Below are 18200 nucleotides of genomic sequence, written 5' to 3'. Positions count from 1 at the left end.
CTTTGTTGTTATTATACTGGGAATTAGACGAAGAGTGTTCTACTTCTGAGCTATACCCACAGTCCTTTTTATTTATTTATTTATTTTTTTTTGAAAACAGTCTTCCTAGGTTGCTGAGAGTCTCACTATGTTGCAGAAGCTGTCCTCACACCTGCGATCCTCCTGTATGAACTTCCCAAATACTGGGATTATAGGCAAGTGCCATCATACCACACCTACTGTTTCTTCATAGTGTCTGTTATTCTCCATTTTTTTCAGGCTTACCTATAGGGTAACAACAACAATTACACCTCCAACATGTAACAGGACCAGGTACTGTTTTATACTTGCTAACTCATTTCAACTTCATAGCATTTTTGTAAGGTAGGCATTTAGCATTATCTTTTTATAAACAAGGAAAATAAGATTCAGAGTCACAGAGCCAGATTCGCCCAAATTGATCTGAACTGATTCCTTACTTAACCATTGTGCTACTCCTTGTACGTAGATTTCTATAATTGCTTCTTAAGGGGTGTGCCTACTCCTCTATCAATCCTTCCAGCATACCATTTCTATAATATTTATCTCCAAACATTGCTGTCATTATTTAATTTTTCATCTCATAGTATACTTATACCTTTGTTTCATCTACAAGCCACAGCTTGCCATATAAAGCTCTCCAATCCTAACCCAAGCTAATTTCCTAGCTCTATCTTTGCATATATTTCCATGAATGGTCTAAACCACAATGCCCCACTCAGCCACACCAGGATTTCCTTTCATATTTGTGCCTATTGCCCCATTCCTCTTTTATAATTACCTTTATTGGTGCATTGCAATTATATATCATAGTGAAGTTCAAAGCCATAGAGACATGTACATGGGACTTTGTGAACTTCCTTTTAGGTTCCACCCCCATATACTCCTCCCCTTATATAGTAGTGATACTGGTATTGATACTTTCATATATGGGCATAGCAATATTTGAATTCTTTCTTTCATTAGTTTCTCATTTTTCTCTCTCCATATCATTCCCACTATCTCTTCCTACTAGTCACTCACCTCAGTTATCTAAGTGTCTTCTACTTCCTATTTTCTCCCTAGCTTTACATATGAGATAAAACATTCATGTGTTTTGACTTTCTAAGACTGTTTGATCTCACTTCTCATAATACTTTCCAGTTCTGTCTATTTACTGGAAATAATATAATTTTGTTTTTCTTTGTAGCTGAGTAAAATTCCATTGTGTATATATACCACATTTTGTCATCCATTCATCTTTTAATGGATACCTAGGTTGGTTTCATAATTTGGGTATTGTGAATTGTGCTTCTAAGCATGTTGTATGTTCCTCAAGGAAAAAGGATGAATGATTATGTGATGAAATTCCCACAACACTTTCTACCTAGTCCACACTGATTTTCAAGTGATTGATAGTAGAGGCACATTTAACAATTCAGTTGAAACACTGAATTGTGTAATTACTTCCTTAACACTCCCTGCTTTCCACGAGCCCTATCATTTTTCTATGCCTGCTATAAACTGCCCATAACAAAGTAAAAATATCTTATCTTTTGCAATATCAACATCCTGGGACAATATTTACCTACCCATTACTTAACTAACTAGGTCTATCCCCAAACATATATTTTATCTTGTCAACATTCCTTCATTGCTTGGTGTTTATCATTAAATTAAATACTGCTAATATAGAAAAAAGTTTTTGGACATTACCACTGTGCAAAGCTGACAGAACAAGCCAGGAATAGTGGTGCATGCTTGTAATTCAAGTACTTGGGAGGCTGAGACAAGGAGGATCATGCAGGTTTGAAGCCAGCCTTAGCTACTTAGTAAGACTCTCAGTAGCTTTGTGAGACCCTGTTTCCAAATAAAATATAAAGTAGGTCTGGGAGTATAGCCTGGAGGCAGAAAGCCCCTGGGTTCCACCCCTCAGTAACACACACACACACACACACACACACACACACACACACACATGCTGACAGAAGTGTCTAAAGTATAACAATCTGGTAGTTCTTGAGGTTAAATATTTTATGTAGGCTGTAGACTTCCAGGTCATGTTCAGCACTGGCTAGGGTCCCCAGAGCATTGTATCCATGAGATGTCAATGAAAGTGACAACTGGGAAACTCAGGTCCAAATCTTGAGATGCTACCAATCTCCAGATTATTCATGCATCACAGAGAGAAAGCATTCCATTTTTCTACTGCAATTTTTAGTTTTCTTTTGAATATTTGCCACTTTCTGGGCATTACCAGTACATTGGCAATAGGGGCTACAATGTTAAGGGCGGCATGGAATCCCACTATAGTTAAAAAAATATGTTCAGGAAGGTCAGGGCTTTTAGGTATGGGCAGAGATTCATTTATTTTATTTTATTTTGCATGTCTGGGGATGGAACCCAGGGACATTCGACCTCTGAGCTACACTCTCTGCCCTATTTTTATTCTTTATTTTGAAACAGTGTCTCACTAAGTTATGGAGTGCTTCATTCAGTAGTTGAAGCTGTCAGTGAACCATATCTTCCAGTCTCAGCCTCCCAAATGCTAAGATTATAAGCATGCACCACCATGCCCGGCTAGAGATTCATTTATTTGTAAGGAATTTGGAATACTTATAATTTCTACAAGTGGTTCTAAGCATTTAAAACAATAATTGATTAAACTTTTTGATAATAAACCACAGCAAAAATATTTTACATTAAATCCAAGCTACATCAAACCCGTGGATACATGTGTACACATACACGTACACGTATTCACACACAAACATTAATGGAAAATTTTAATGAAACAATGTTTTCTCCTACTATGTAGGATTCACATTTTCTCTTTAATTTTTTTCATTTAAAAATACTGGTTATGAACTATTAAATTGATTTCACATAACATTAACAAATCAGTGCCAAGAGCTATAAAAACACTGGTTTAAAGAATAGAAAGAAAAAAGTAATGATAGAATATTCTGTTTTAGTAGAAGGCAAGTGTTTATTGCATTCTACTAACATGCTGGAAAGAAGGAGTTCTTAATTTATAGTGAAAGACTAAAATCCATAGTAGGGATGACAAAAATAATTAACTCTGGTTTTGTTATTAGCTTTACTAAATTATTTGTTCAAACTAAACTTTCCATCTTTGTTTTGGTACCAATTGCTACATAAATTAGCTACTCAACTATATGGTAGTGTTTTAATATTTACAATTATGTAAGAGTTCCAAGTCCTTTTGCAAGATAGAAGATAGAAGATAGAAAGTTGTGTAAATTTTGCCAAAGATTATTTATAAATAAGGTATTTGGAGCCAGGTCTTGTGGCACATGCTTGTAATCCCAGCATTCGGGAAACTGAGACAGGAGGATCGCGGTTCAATGCCAGAAACAGCTACTTAGTGAGGCCCTCTGCAACTTAGTGAGATTCTGTTTCCAAATAAAGAATAAAAAATAGGGGTGGGAGTGTAGCTTGGAGGTAGAATACCCCTGGGTCCAATCCTCAGCAACCCCCCCAAAATAAGGTATTTGACTTATTTCTACAAAATATACCTCATTACTATATAGAGCAATAATAAAAAGTATATTTCATGAACTTTATAGTGTATTTCCCCCTGTGTACTGTGAACCTCGTACTGCTACTCTCTCTTTCCCTTTTCATCCTCCTTTACTTCTTTTTTTATTCTTTTCCTTTTCTTTTTTCCTCCTTTTCTTTTTCCCTCTTCTCTTCCCTCTTTCCTCTCTCTCCTTTCCTTTTCCTTCTCCTCTTTCTTCTTCGTTTTCTCTCCCCTCCCCTTCCTTCCCCTCATCTCCCTTCCCCCTCCCCCTCTCTCTTTCTCTCTCTCTCTTGCTTTCTAGAATTCCAGGACAAATTGATGGGTTACGTAACAATATTGAGGCATTGGGGTAATTTAATGTATAGGATATACAGCTCATGCAGCCAAAGTGACTATAAAACATTTTAGAAATTGGGTGAAGTTGCCAGTTGATTTGGCCCAATATCTTTCCTTGAACAGATGTTAGTTCTTGCAGATTTGCCTTGTAGCGAGAATGCAATAACAGGACAAAATGGATTTAAGTTGTAGTTTTGAAAATTTCATTTTGACATAAAGTTCTTTCTGTATATCTGTTTATAGTTTCTTATTTTTCATTCATAAGTTCTGGAGAAAAATCAAATAGGACACAGATGATGAAAACAACACAGGTGGGAAACTGTGGGAGCAAGTTTTTCATTTAACATCCCTGTACATGTTTTGGATTTTCAACCATGGAAATAAATTACCTATTCAAAATTTTAAATAAAGAAAAAAATAAATAAAAATGTGCTATCCTATCTTTGTCTGTGGGAGATACATTCCAAGACCTCTAGTGGATGCCTAAAATGATATGGGGGCCTCAACTTTGAATGTACTATAGGGTTAGTACTGAACTCTATATATACTATGTTTTTACATACTACTGAACCCTATCTATACTATATTTTTACCTATACACATATGTATATAATAAATTTAATTTCAAAATTAGGTAGAGCAAGAGATTAACAACAACAATCATAAAATAGAACAACTATAGCAATATATTATAATACAAGTCATATGAATATGTTCTCTCTGAAAATATTGTATTGTTCTTTTCCTTTTTGTGATAGTGTGAAATGATGCAATGCTGTGTGATGAGAGGAAGGGAGGTGAATGATGTAGGCATTTTGACAGGATTAGGCTACTACATGAAGTTTATTTCAACATTTTATGCTGGACAAAAGTATGATTCATGTTCTGGTTTGGGTAGAGCAGGACAGAACAAGATTTCATCATGCTACTCAGAATGGCACACAATTTAAATGTGTGAATTGTTTATCTGTAGAATTTTCCATTTCATATTTTCAGACTGAGGTTCAGTGGGTAACTGAAACCATGGATTTAAAGGAACCACAACTCCTAAATAACCACAAGGAAAACGAAACTAACAAGCAAAGAGCTATCTGATAATGAGGAGGCCCGATAATATAGTTCAAGAGGGAAAATGCAAGATTTATAGCACCTATGTTCCAATGCTGCCAACACTACTTATTAACTGAGCAATATTTGTCATAATACTTACCTTGCCTGATAATGTTTCTTCCTGTGTTAAGTGGGAAGAATGCCTACCATCTAGACTGTTGTAGAGATAATTTAAAATCATGTATTTGAGGCTAGGGATGTAGCTCAGAAGTAGAGCACTTACTAGCATCCATGAGGCCCTGGCTTCAAAACCCACGAAATAATACATATATGTATATGTGTATATATATATATATATATATATATATATGTGTGTGTGTGTGTGTGTGTGTGTGTATGTGTGTGTATGTGAATAAATATTGTCTTTTAAAACTATAAACATCCTTATATTCAAAAGCTGTGAATATGTTATGTTACATGGCAAGAGTGATTTTTTTCACATAGAAGTAAGGTTGCCAATTAATTGACTTTAAAATTGGGATATTATCCTGGATTTGCTAGGTGGGCTCAATATAAGAACACATGTACACAGTACGAATATGATTAACAATAATGTATTATTTATTTCAAAATAGAAGATACAAATTTGAATATACTTACCATAAGAAAATGATAAAAATTCAAGGTGATGGATAGAATACGTTCCCTGTGTTGATTACTGCTCAGTGTACATGTGAATAAAATCCTCACATTTTACTCCATAAATATATGGACAAAAAGGGTGACCTAACTGAGGGGGTAAGAGGAAAATTCCCTAATGTACATAATGAACATTCATAAACATATCAAAGTCAATCAGTAAGCCAAACATGAGAAGTAGGGAATGAGGTGGGAATTAAGGAAGGGCTAGATAAGTGATGGGTGCACATATGCCTCTACCATCTTGTACCCCATTAAGATGTAAGACTTACAATGTACCAATAAAACATGCATAAATGTCATATTAATCGAAAAATTACAAAAGGAAGATGGAAGAATAGTTAGTCAGAGAAGGATGCAAAGCAAAAAGCATGAGGAGAGATTAAAAGTATGAGACACACTTAAATGGCCCTTGTTGGCTTCGAGGTTGGAGGAATGAGACCATGAACTAAGAAATGTAGGTGGCCTTTAAAAGCTAGGAACTGCCTTCAGTTGATGGCCAGTAAAGCAATACGGACTTCCATCACTTAAGGAAATGAATTATGCCAACAAATGAAATATGAAATGAAATGAATTATTCTCTAATACTTCTAGTAGAGATTATGGTCCTCTGCAACCTTGCCTTTATGTCATAGAGATCCTGCTAGACATCTGACCTATAGACCTATAAGTAAAATGAATTTGTGTTTTAAATACCTGAACAGTATTCAGTTAATAGAGATGTAACAATTTGCTATCACAGCAATGGAAAATAATGCAAATGGTGCTACACCACGCCCGGCGAGTTTCTAATATTTTTATGACCATCCAAAATAAACAATAGAAAGTGCAATTCTTTCTGGGTGTGGTGGGACACACTTGTAATCCCAGCGCTTGGGAGGCGGAGACAGGAGGATCGGGCAGGTTCCTATAAAAAATAGGTCTGGGAGGATACCCTGGAGGTAGAAGGGTTTCCAGGAACCCCAGTACCACCAAGAAATTATTAGAAATTAGTAATCTATATCATCTAATATTAATGATGCCACGCCAACCTAATCCTTTTGAAAAAAATCAATACACGTTGACAACCTCAGTTTTAATAGAAGCTGGAGGACTTAAGTATGCCTTAGGACTGAATTCAAAGGTCATGGTTTCTGTCTCTGTGCTTACAATCTGGATGAACAGATTACATATGCTAATCAATGCTTTTACAGAATCAATTGCTTAGTGATTTCATTATAAATCATAAAATACAATAAAATGTATAGATTTATTGGAATTTATAAATATTATACTTCTTATACAGAGTATGAAACCGAGTGGGTTGAAAAAGACTATGGTTGGGAGGAGGTAGGAGTTGCTAATGTTTTTTCATCTATAACATTGTGGTACGTACAGTATATACCTAAATAATTAAACTGTAAAATGAACAAGTTCCTTTACTTCTTTGAGGTTTAGCTACAGTTTTATCTATAAAATATGAATAAAACATACTGGTTTTATAGAGTTTAAATAAGATACTTCATGTAAAATATTTGACATATAACTAAGTACTGTATAGATGTTAACTGTTGTTGTTTAGCTGGCCTTTGTAAAGTGTGTAAAATATTTCTTATCAAGTTATTTCTTGCTGGAGGAAAAACAATCACCGTAGTTTAGCTACAGATTTATATTCATATTTTGCTCATTTTGTAAGATCTAACATAGGGATCATTCAACTAAATTAAAATTATTGAGTTTCTCTGCTGTGCCTTTACTTATATCATTTATTTTATCTGAATCATCTCACTTCTGTCCTATGAGTTAGAGGTTATTATCCCATATTACTAATTGTTATCCAGCCAGAAACTCAGTGATATTTGTTTCTAACCCTAGAATATATATATATTCTACACATATGTGTATATGTGCATGTATATATTCTACACATATGTGTATATGTGCATGTATGTGTTTGCATATGAGCTTGTACATGCATATGTTTTCATGCTACATATGCATATAAACATGCCAAAAGAGCCTCAATGTGGGTTTGGTAATTTTGATACATGCCTCATAGAATAGAGTCACTTCTGACTTCAGTCATGTCAGTCTTATTCCATAAAGTGATTTCATCAGTGTCAGATATAATTCTTTCTAAATGATAGTTGTTTGGGGGCCTTTATTATTTTCATATATATTTCACTGTTGGGTGTCTTTTTATCAGTCTGTTTGTGGAAAGCCCAATGTGACTCACAACAATTAGAGACAGATGATATGATTACAGGGGCTAATTTTCTGGAAAACTAAAATTATTGACCAAATCATATGAATTATGATATCTTCTATTTATTGGTTGTTCAGTATAGGATAGTTCCTTATAGTGTCTAATTTACTTTTATCAACAACTCAATGCCAGTGGGTACTATATTAATCCCATTTTACAGATGCGGAATCTGAGGCTCATAAACAAAGCACCTTTGTATGGTCACACAGCTAGTAATTTGTTGGCATGGCTAGGGTTTCAATTCAGTAGACTATGTGAGTCTACAATACCTGGTTTTTCTGATAAACAGAACAGTCCTACAGTCTGATTCTTCTTGAATCAACTCTCTTGCCTACACTTAAGGCTTTTATACTGTCTAATAAGCAGACACAGGAAAAGTTTGTATCTTTGAGTGATAAATCATATGAATTATCCTTATATCCCCAGTAGGTACTTGTTAATTTTCAAATTACTTTCACATGATTTTTTGGGCAAGCTATAGCCCAGTGCTTCTCAGATTTTATTATGAAAATGAATCACCAGAGATTTTCATTAAAAGTAGATTGTGGTTCAATAGGTCTGGGCAAGAGCCTAAGATTCTGTATTTACAGATAGCTCCCATCAGTGCCTCTTTCCTAGCCTAATGGTGTCCTCATTGTAATGTAGAAGTGATTCATATCATCCGGGGATATGGCAGACATGTTTGCTGTATAAGTACCAAATATTTATCCACTGTTCTACCAGAGCTTACTGGGATCTAATAGACATGCTTGCATTGACCTATTCTCTCAAATTCTAAAATAAATTAGGGTAGGGTTAATAGAAACTAAGGAGCAAGACTAGGAATGGAGGCAGGTAGCAATGAAAACCTAAAAACTTTTTTTCTTCACATAAAAATCTTATAAAAATCATCTGCCTTTGCTGGGCATGATGGCACATTGCCTGTAATCTCAGGATGTAGGAAGGTGAAATAGGAGAATCACAGGATGGTTGTCAGCCTCAGCGACCCAGTGAGGCTCTTTGAAACTTAGACCCTATTTCAAAATAGAAAAGAACTAAAATAATACTGGGGTGTAGCTTGGAGGTAGAACACCTCTTGGTTCAATCCCCAGTACCAATAAAAAGAAAATCATCTGCCTTGTTTATGTACTTCTTTATTTCAAGTTTTTAGGGTGTGTGTGTACATGCAGTTGAAGTTGCTGATTCTGAAACTGAATACAAAAAGAGAGCCATAGCCACTTTAATCTATCAGCTTCCATTTCCCCCAAAGTAACAGGGAGCAGCAGAGACTGGGATTTCTAGATGTCTGTCTTGTTTGCTATTGGTGCTGTACACCAGATTAGCTATGTAAATGTAATCAGTTAAAGTTCTGTCAAGTATAAATCTGATCTTCACTTTAATAAGTTAGTTCTAGGCATATTTTATGTTTTCTCAGGTAGCAAGGTAGGTGTGTGTGTGTGTGTGTGTGTGTGTGTTGAAGATGGGAGGTGGGAAAGTAAGTAAAAAAATGGCAACAACTTGGAATATAAACACATAAATATATAAACATTGATTGAAAGTAGAGGGTGATAATCTTAGTCACGTGGGTTTTAGGTTCCTCTAAATTTCTTGGAAAGATCTCACTAATTCTAGCCTTAGCCTAGAATTATGGTCTGGAGTTGATTTGCTACAATTTCTATCTAGAATGGGACATCATTTCTGTCTGCAGGCTGCAAACTTTATCTTTAGAGCTTTAGGAAATATATTCCGTATCAATGAACAGTTCTGGATTCGTTTTTCCTGTTAATAGCTAGTTGTGTAATTTAGGTAAGTCATTTATACTCTTTGAGCCCTCGTTTTTCTATAGGTAAAATGAGGGGAATAGGCCATGCCAGGATCCCTCTTCTTTCTCACCATCATTTTTCTTTGCCTTTGCTAAGGTAAAAAGTTGGGGAAATTGTGTTGATATCTGAGAGCCATTTCTGCAGTGAATGAAAGAGAACCAAACCTAGGGAATTTGCAAAATTCCATTGACCCAGTGAACTTCAATTTTTGCTTTAGCCCCACCAGATTTTACTTTTTTAAAAAAGTCATCTGTTCTCACTCAGTTGAAAATGAGGCATGTTTCTTTATGAGACCACAGCTGAGTCATTCAGGAATCATTCTTGGTCAGCTGGTCTCACTGGACAAAAAGGTTTGAGAGGTCCATCAACAGAAGGAAAGTTTTATGAATTTTAGAAAGGGTGACACTATAGATACATCAGTTACCCAGCTCTAGACATTATGGCTAGCCTTAGCCTAGAATTATGGTCTGGAGTTGATTTGCTACAATTTCTATCTAGAATGGGACATCATTTCTGTCTGCAGGCTGCAAACTTTATTATATCTACCCCCTGAAAACCTGGAAAATGACTGAGCCAGATTAGTTGGTGGCATCTCTGGGCACAGACTACCTTGGGGAGAGATGCTTTGCCCTCCCCTCATTTTCCCCACCAGCTAGCAGAAGGCATCTGAATGGCTGAGTGCACTCAGCTGAAAACAGCAATGTTTGGCGGAAGTAAAGCAGGCAGAAATGCTTTGGTTCCTCTGCTTCAGTGATGGATCCATGTCAAAAGATTAATATTAATATTTGGAAGGAGGCTGGAGGAAAGTAGCATGACACACTTTAAATATTCATTTAACAATTAAGCATCTGAATGGTTTGCAGATTGAAATTTAATATACTAAGGAGTGAAATGAGATGACAACACTGAAAATGTACCCCAAGGTTCCCAATTCCCTAGTTCTAAGGAATTCTATCACTGTTTACTCGGTGTTTACAAGTCAAACCACACAGGCAATTTTAAGGTTTTTACATTTGAGTTGATTTTCTTGACTAATTTCATTCCCAGCCAAAGCAAACACCTGAATAATTTTTTTTCCTATGTGTTTCAAAACATCTTTGGTTCTCTTATTTCTCTCCTCTTTCTCCTTTCTGTATCTCTTAATTTCCCAGCCAAGCAATCTCTAAGCACTGTGATTTTGTGTGCCACACTAGTTTTAGTTGTTAGTTCTAGTATTAATAGAATCATAGTATTTTAGCTCTTAGTTCTGGAAGGGATGGCAGATATTATCTGGTACAGACCTCTATGTTGAATCATAAACTGAAGCCAGTTGAATCTGTATTAGTGAAGCTGGAAGTTATATTAGTTCTGAACCCTTGCATCTGCCCATCTCCTTCTCCTCTGAGTAACCGTAGATCAGAATCCACTTCAGCAGCCACACATATCAGTGGAACAAAGACCTACACCTTAAGCTTAATCCCTTTTAATATTTTGAGTTCTTCCCCAATCATGGAGCTCTCTTCTTTTCTACCTGTCTGCAATCTTGCCCCTTTGTTATCTATAGCAAAGAGTAATTTTAACCTATTCAAGAAGATATTTGCTTGTGATGGCCTCAAGTAAAAGTAACAGAATGAGCACCTTTTCAGATCCTATTTGAGTAATTCTTATTCTGCTCTGTCTCTCGGCAGTGAGTATTAGAACAAATTGCCTGATGCAACGTAAACAGTTTCACTTAATGTAGAATCTGTTTCATTTGTTGTGTTGGAAGGAGGTAATTCATTTTATTTTGGTAATATAGTGATAATAGAAAGTTCAATAGAAAATCCTGGATTCTTTGGAAGCACAAATTCAAGTCTCCCCTCCCTCTGCTATAACATTCAAATTTCCCCTCCCTCAGCTATAGAATCACAGACCCAGATTGTATGGGATCATTGGAGTCCTTGAAAAACTACATACACACAAAACTGTACAACTCTCTATCCATCTATCTATACTCATAGAGTTAACTATAGTAATTTGGTTTAAAAGTTTACGAAAACAGCACCTCTATAGAACTAAAATCTAGATTTCAAGTGACATTCAGTTCTTTATTCAACCATACAAATGGATCCGGTGTGTTTCTTGTACCCAGGCTAAGCATTTGCTTTTAAACCAACTTGATACCTTGTGAATGTATCATCATGCATTTTAATTTGGAATTAGAAGCTTTTTAAAAGATTGGATAAAAGGTATTATTTAACATTATTTAAATCTCAGCTTTTTAAGAGTTTGTGGGAAATGAGACATGACATAGATCATAAAAACTAAGAGATCAACAATAGAAATTATAAATACTAATATATAAATATCATTCTTGCTAAATGCCATGAAAATAAATAAATGGTAATAGACAAGTGAGTCTTGGTACCAATGAATAAAGTAATTGTTCCTTATGTCAAGCAATGGCTTACACATATAATCTCTAAGGGGAGAATTATTGATTAATCTGTGTGTCCCCTACACATATAATAAACTTGGGTAAAGTTCAGAGATCCTGTCTTCTAGGTTGGTTTCCCAGCTCCAGGTTTTTCGTAAGAAAGCAATAACCTTGTTAACACTTGGCTATCACCTCATATGTGATCATGACCCAAAGAGCCCAGGTAGGCAATGAGGAAAAAGCCCTTCTCCCAGTTTCATTTTCAAAAACCTTGAACAATCAGGATCTGAGAATTCAGCTCAGTAGTTGCATATGTGGGACATGATCATGATCATTTGTCTAAGTGCATGTGGGGGAGGGTTGGGGACTGTCCACATTGGAGAACAGATCTGATGCCCTTCTCCATTTGTATCTCCTGGTTCCTTTAAGGAAGCCAGGCAAATGGATATGGACGTAAGTCCGAATAATTCAAAACCAGAAAGAAGGTAAATGGGGGCTATGGTCCTTGAGTCCTCATGAACCATCCCTTTGCTCCTGCAGCTGAAGGTGGCTGTTGTTGAAACAGCAAGTACCCTTATTCTGATGCCCATTTCATGCCCATTTTGGAGGAGGCCTGGGAGCAGGTTCCCTGGAGCAGCTTAATGATCTACCCAAGGATGGAGCAAATTAATTTCCAGGCAGAGGTAGGCAAAGCTCTGGTTTAGAACAATATGACCAGTGAAAGGAGGTTTTTGGCTATTGCCAACAGGATATTGTACCATCACCCCTAAAGCTCCCTCCCCTGTTGCATCTCTCGGTGGCTATCCCAAAACAATCTGTTGCTGGCCTCCCTCTGCTCCCCACCACCCTGAACCCATGGCCAGCAAGCCAGCTCTTCCCAGCCTACATCAGCCCAGCACCTTTATTCAACCTGCATTTTGCTGCCCCAGGGCAGTGAAGCGGACAGCACTGAACTGCTTGTCAACTTACCCCAGGAAAAGTGATTTTCTCTGATCGGTGTCGTCTGGTATCGGTGGACCAGGCGCGTGCTGCTGCAGCTTTACTGGACTCGTCTTCCACCGCTCCAAAAACAGCGGCCACCCGGGGGACTGCCCTGGGCCTGGAAGCTGAGGAGTGGGTGGGTGGATGAGAACAGGGAAAGAGGGCGGGGTATGCAGAGAGGCGCAGGTATTGGCTCCTGCCTCGGTTCACTGTTCAGTTATTCTCAAACTTCCGGACTGGCCGGACCTCCTCACCTTTCGCCTTCGCTAGCGCCCCTAAAACTCTTTGCTCTACCGGTGTCCCTGCCCTGTTCCTGATTGCTTCTCCCGGAGCTCTGGGACCTAACCAGAGCTGCTTTGATAGCACGCACTCCCTCAAGCAGCCAGCTACACACAATAAGAGGAAGGGAAGAAATTGACACAGGGAAAACTGACAGGGATAGCTGACACGGTGGTGTGAAGAGGAGAAAGAAAGAGGGAGATAGAATCGCATCCACACTCTCACACGCACGCACACTCAAGCTCCAGCTGCTAGGTAGCTGCTGGCGGGAGCCCCTGACTACCCCTGGCTACCCCCTCCAAATCCGTTTTCTACACTAGAGGTTTCTGTCCCCTGCTGCTGCTGCTGCTGCTTCTGGAAAATGCTATACAGCGAAGGGAAGTGACAAGCAAAGAGGGGTGGGGAGGGGAAAATCAAGGAGGCGCGCTCCCTTTCTCTTCCCCACCCCGAGATCCCAAAATGTCCAACCCCTAGCTCTTCTTTTCCCTTCTATCTCCTTCTGGCTCCCCACCCTGCCCTGCTGCTGTTCTTTTCCCCTCCCTTTGAGGTGGCTGCGAGCTGCGGAGAACCCGTCGCAGTTGTGATGTGTATGTGGTGTGTGTGTGTGTGTGTGTGTGTGTGTGTGTGTGAGAGAGAGAGAGAGAGAGAGAGAGAGAGAGAGAGAGAGAGAGAGAGAGAGAGATTGAGAGAGAGAGAAGAGAGAGAGAAGCAGTGGTTGGCGAAGCACCTCTCACCTCCCCAGCCCCCCGGCCAAAGCCTCGCCCGCTCTCCTCCAGGCTGGGGCGGGGCGGAGAGGAGGGGAGCGGGGAGGGAAAGAGGGAGGACGGGGCAGCCCGCAGGGGCAGCAGCTCCTGCCTTCTCTGCAGCTCGGCGGCCAGGGGTGGAAGGAAGCCGCAGCCGCAGCCCCAAGTCAGCCCCCGCTGCCCTGTCCCACCGTCTCAGCTCTTCCCCCTCGGTACGAAATTTTCTGTTTCGTTCGTTTGCTTCCCCAGACCTTCCCTTTCCCTGGGTGGTGGCAGAAACGGGAAGGGGGGGGAGTGCTGAGCGCGGCAGAGGGTAGAGGGGACGCGAGCGCCTCAGGGATCCCCTCTTGCAGGATCTCACCTTGGCCCTTGGCCTGAGTGCCTTCTGTTCTGGGCAGTGACCTCTGCCCACCTATCTTAACCCCTCTGAGCTGGCGGTGGCTGGGTTTCGCTGGGTGCCGCGGATCGTCCTGGGGGAAGGGGAGTTAAACTGGTTAGTGCGCGGGCAGGCTGGAGGCTGACGGGACAGTGGGGGCTCTTTGTCGTCAGGGGCTCACCTGGGGTCGTCCCAGGCTGGCTTCTATTCCTGCTGGGGCTAGTTAGCCCAGCATAACCTAATTCTTCCACCGGTGCCCCTCTTGCAAGACCCAGCTTAGATCAAAGCAGGAAGGGATAATGCTATTGTAGGATGGGGGGCTAAGTTGCTTAGTGTTGTGAGTGGTGTCTGGAGCGGGATGTGGGGGGGAGAAGATGGTGTCACTGGACACTTGGGCAACTCTTTGATCAGTGCTTCTTGTCACGTGAGGACACCTCCCCCCCCCCTGTATGTCACCTTCTACCCTAGCTCCCAAAATGACAAACCTCTTGAACCCTCCTGAAGCTGGCTGAATATTCCCATCCCTCATGGCATGCTGAAGTCATTGCTGATGACTTTTTGCAACCTGCAACCTGCAGACTCTTAAGTCCGATCTGTTGGCTGACAGCATCTCATAGCCCAGCCAAACACCCCCAAATCTCGGCTTTGTCTTTTATCTGCCTTACTAGCTCTCTTTGGAAAAGGGAATACAAGGCTTCCTGTCTCTGGACGCCCAGCTGGTACCCAAGACCTCTCTTTTTCCCAACCCATTCTCAGAATAATCCTGAGCTCTAAGAAAGCTCAGCTGTATTTCCCACTGTTGCCTTTATGCCTCCAGCACACACTGCCGGAAACTCAGTTGAGCTTCTGAAAAAGCAGAGATCATTTCCCCTGCCTAAATGGCCAAGTGTTTCCATTGCTGTTCTTCTGAAGCTGCTTAATTATATATCCTGGAAGTTCTAGCAACTCTCATCCTATGTTACCCTGGTGAAGTCCCTGGGGGAACCAAGCAAGACAAGTTTTGGCTTTTGATCCTCTATCCCGGAAGTAGTCCAATATTTGAGAAAGCTTTAAGCTACTTTAAGGGAGTAAGGCACTGAAGGAAACAAAAGTATTACCTTGGGGGACTTAAGAGTTGGGGAGATAGAGCTAACTTCTCTATATCATTTAAAAACTTCCAGGAAGTGATTATAGAGACTGGTCAAGAGAGTAGCTGGAAAATAAACATTTGATTCTGGGACCCCTTACCTTTGTCTCATTCAAAGGCAATTAAAACTGTTTATTGTTGCATTATGATTGTGTTTATTAGTGGAATTTGCTTTAGTGTATTTGTGGCTACATAAAAACCTAATTTGATCAATTTCACTCCCCAATAAATCCCCCTTCCCTACCCCATCTCCTTCTTCAACTCCACTAGTTTCTCTTCTATTTTCATGAGACGCCTCAAAATCAGTTTTACCTTAACCCAGCAAACTCTAACTTATAGCTTCCCAAGAAAGAGAGATCTATGTTGTAATTAAGCTAATTCCTCCTTTGACACCAGGGGTGATTAGGATATATTGGTTGTGGAGGAGATTTAGATGGGGGTGTCTCTCCTTCTCTGGCCAAACTTCAGTCTGGCTGAGTCTTCCTTTCCAAAAAGAGAATGGAGAGCAGCTGTAAAACTGTTACCCGGCGGAACTCTCCCACCTGGGACAAGAGGTTAGACCTCCCACTTCACAAATCCTTTAAATCAAATTGGCAGGAAAATAGGTTTTGTTTAAACCAGCTATGGAGGAAGATGAAGGAAACCTTTCTTGTTTCAAATCTCTATCTTAGAACTCAAGGACTTTTGTAAGAAAAGAGGAGCTAAATGGATAAAATAAAATAAATATGCATATAAAGATTTAGATAGCAAGAGAAACTGGTTCTCATCCAGGCCTCAGCTTCCTTGGCTGCTATCAGACCAGGGTGACCACAGACCCTTCAGCAGTTATGCTTAGCAGGAGCAAACAGAGAAAAACTAATTATCAGAAGTTTTAAAGGGTATATATTTCAACTTAATAAGACCAAACTTTATCTACCCCGATCCTTCCTTGTACTCTATTTTCTTCTGCTCAAGGGTATATGAAAGAAAGCTCTTTCAAAAGTTTAAAGCACCATACAAATGTCAGGCATTATTTTGGGAGTTCCATGACAATCCTATTTCAGGATCTCCTACTGCAAATAATAAGCTGACTTGGGAAATTTTGACAGGGGGATCACAGATTCCATGCTAGCCTCAGTAACTTAGCAAGGCCCTCGATAACTTAAAGAAACCCTATTTCAAAATTAAAAAGAAAGAAGCTGACTGAGGCAGGGTCTCAAATTTGCCTGGGTTGCTTGTTAGTCTCTGGACTAGGTGGTTCATCTTCTTATGACATATAGAAATATTGCTTTTCCACTTGGTGTCTGAGAGTGTATGTTTATCTAAACTGTCCAAGGATAGATTGCAACCAGAAGCCACATCTGCAAAGGTGGCTAAAAGCCCCAAATGGAAGCAACTATCTGAATAATTTAAGTCCAGATCTGTCTTCTAGGCTAGGTTTACTAACAAGGGCTGACCCATTCGAACACAGTGACAGTTATAACTATCAAGATTTGACACTTAATAATTAAAATATACTCTTTTATAGTCTTGACCACATTTGTAAATGGTATATATAGATCAGAATTTAATAAGAGTATAATGGATGAAAAAAGATTGATAGGAGGAACTCAGAGAGTGGATTTTTCACTTTAATTCAGCAGGTTATTTTTTTAAATTTTTTATTGGTGCACTATATTCATACATCAAAGGGGGATACAAAAATACTTTTGTAGACATACATGCACAAATCGCCCAGTCAGCCCCCACCTGATCCCCACCTCATTCCCTCCCTATCCCTCCTTCCCATGCTTGGCTTAGTGGTTGACATCTAGTATTATAGCAATTTATCCAAAATTAACAATGATAATCTCACATAACAGTTTCATTTGTCTGATGCCAATCTTTTGATAACTTAAAGATAACATTTCAATATTTCTTTTTGCTTTCTTTCTTACCAGAGAATATTTTTTAGATGAAACTATCATATATTTATATATTTATATATTTATTTTTCAGAAAAAAACCTATCCTAATATGGAATATAGACTCTAGATACCCAAAATGATCTCGAAAAAGAACAAAGCTAGAAGATGTATATTTTCTGATTTCAAACCATATAAAGCTACAATAATTGAAACAGTGTAGTACTGTTATACAGGCAGATATATAAAACATTGGAGTTAAATAAAAGCCTAGAGATACATTCTTCCCTATATTGTCAAGTTATTTTTGACAAGGTTTCCATGAACATTTGGTGGAGGAAATAATAATCTTTTAACTAAATATTGTTGAAAAATAATAATTACATGAAAAAGAATAAAATTGGACCCTTACCCTAACACCATATACAAATATTAACTCAAAATAGATAAAAGACCTAAATATAAATCTTAAGACTATAAACTTTTAGGAGAAAATCTGGGTCATAAAACTTCACAACACTGAAATTGGCAGTGATTTCTTGGATATGATTTCAATGGCACAGGTAACAGAAGGGTATATAAACTCCCTAAAAAATAAAAAAATATTGTATATCCAAAGACAATGTAAACAGAGTTAAAAGTTACTGATAGAATGGGGTAAAATATTTCCAAATGCTATATCTGAAGGTATATTAATATTCCAACTAGAAATCCTAAAAATTAACAACAATAAAAGCAAACAAT

This window comes from Muscardinus avellanarius, assembly GCF_963383645.1.
Source record: "Muscardinus avellanarius genome assembly, chromosome: X".
Taxonomy (NCBI): domain Eukaryota; kingdom Metazoa; phylum Chordata; class Mammalia; order Rodentia; family Gliridae; genus Muscardinus; species Muscardinus avellanarius.
Note: the sequence above shows the minus strand (reverse complement) of the source record.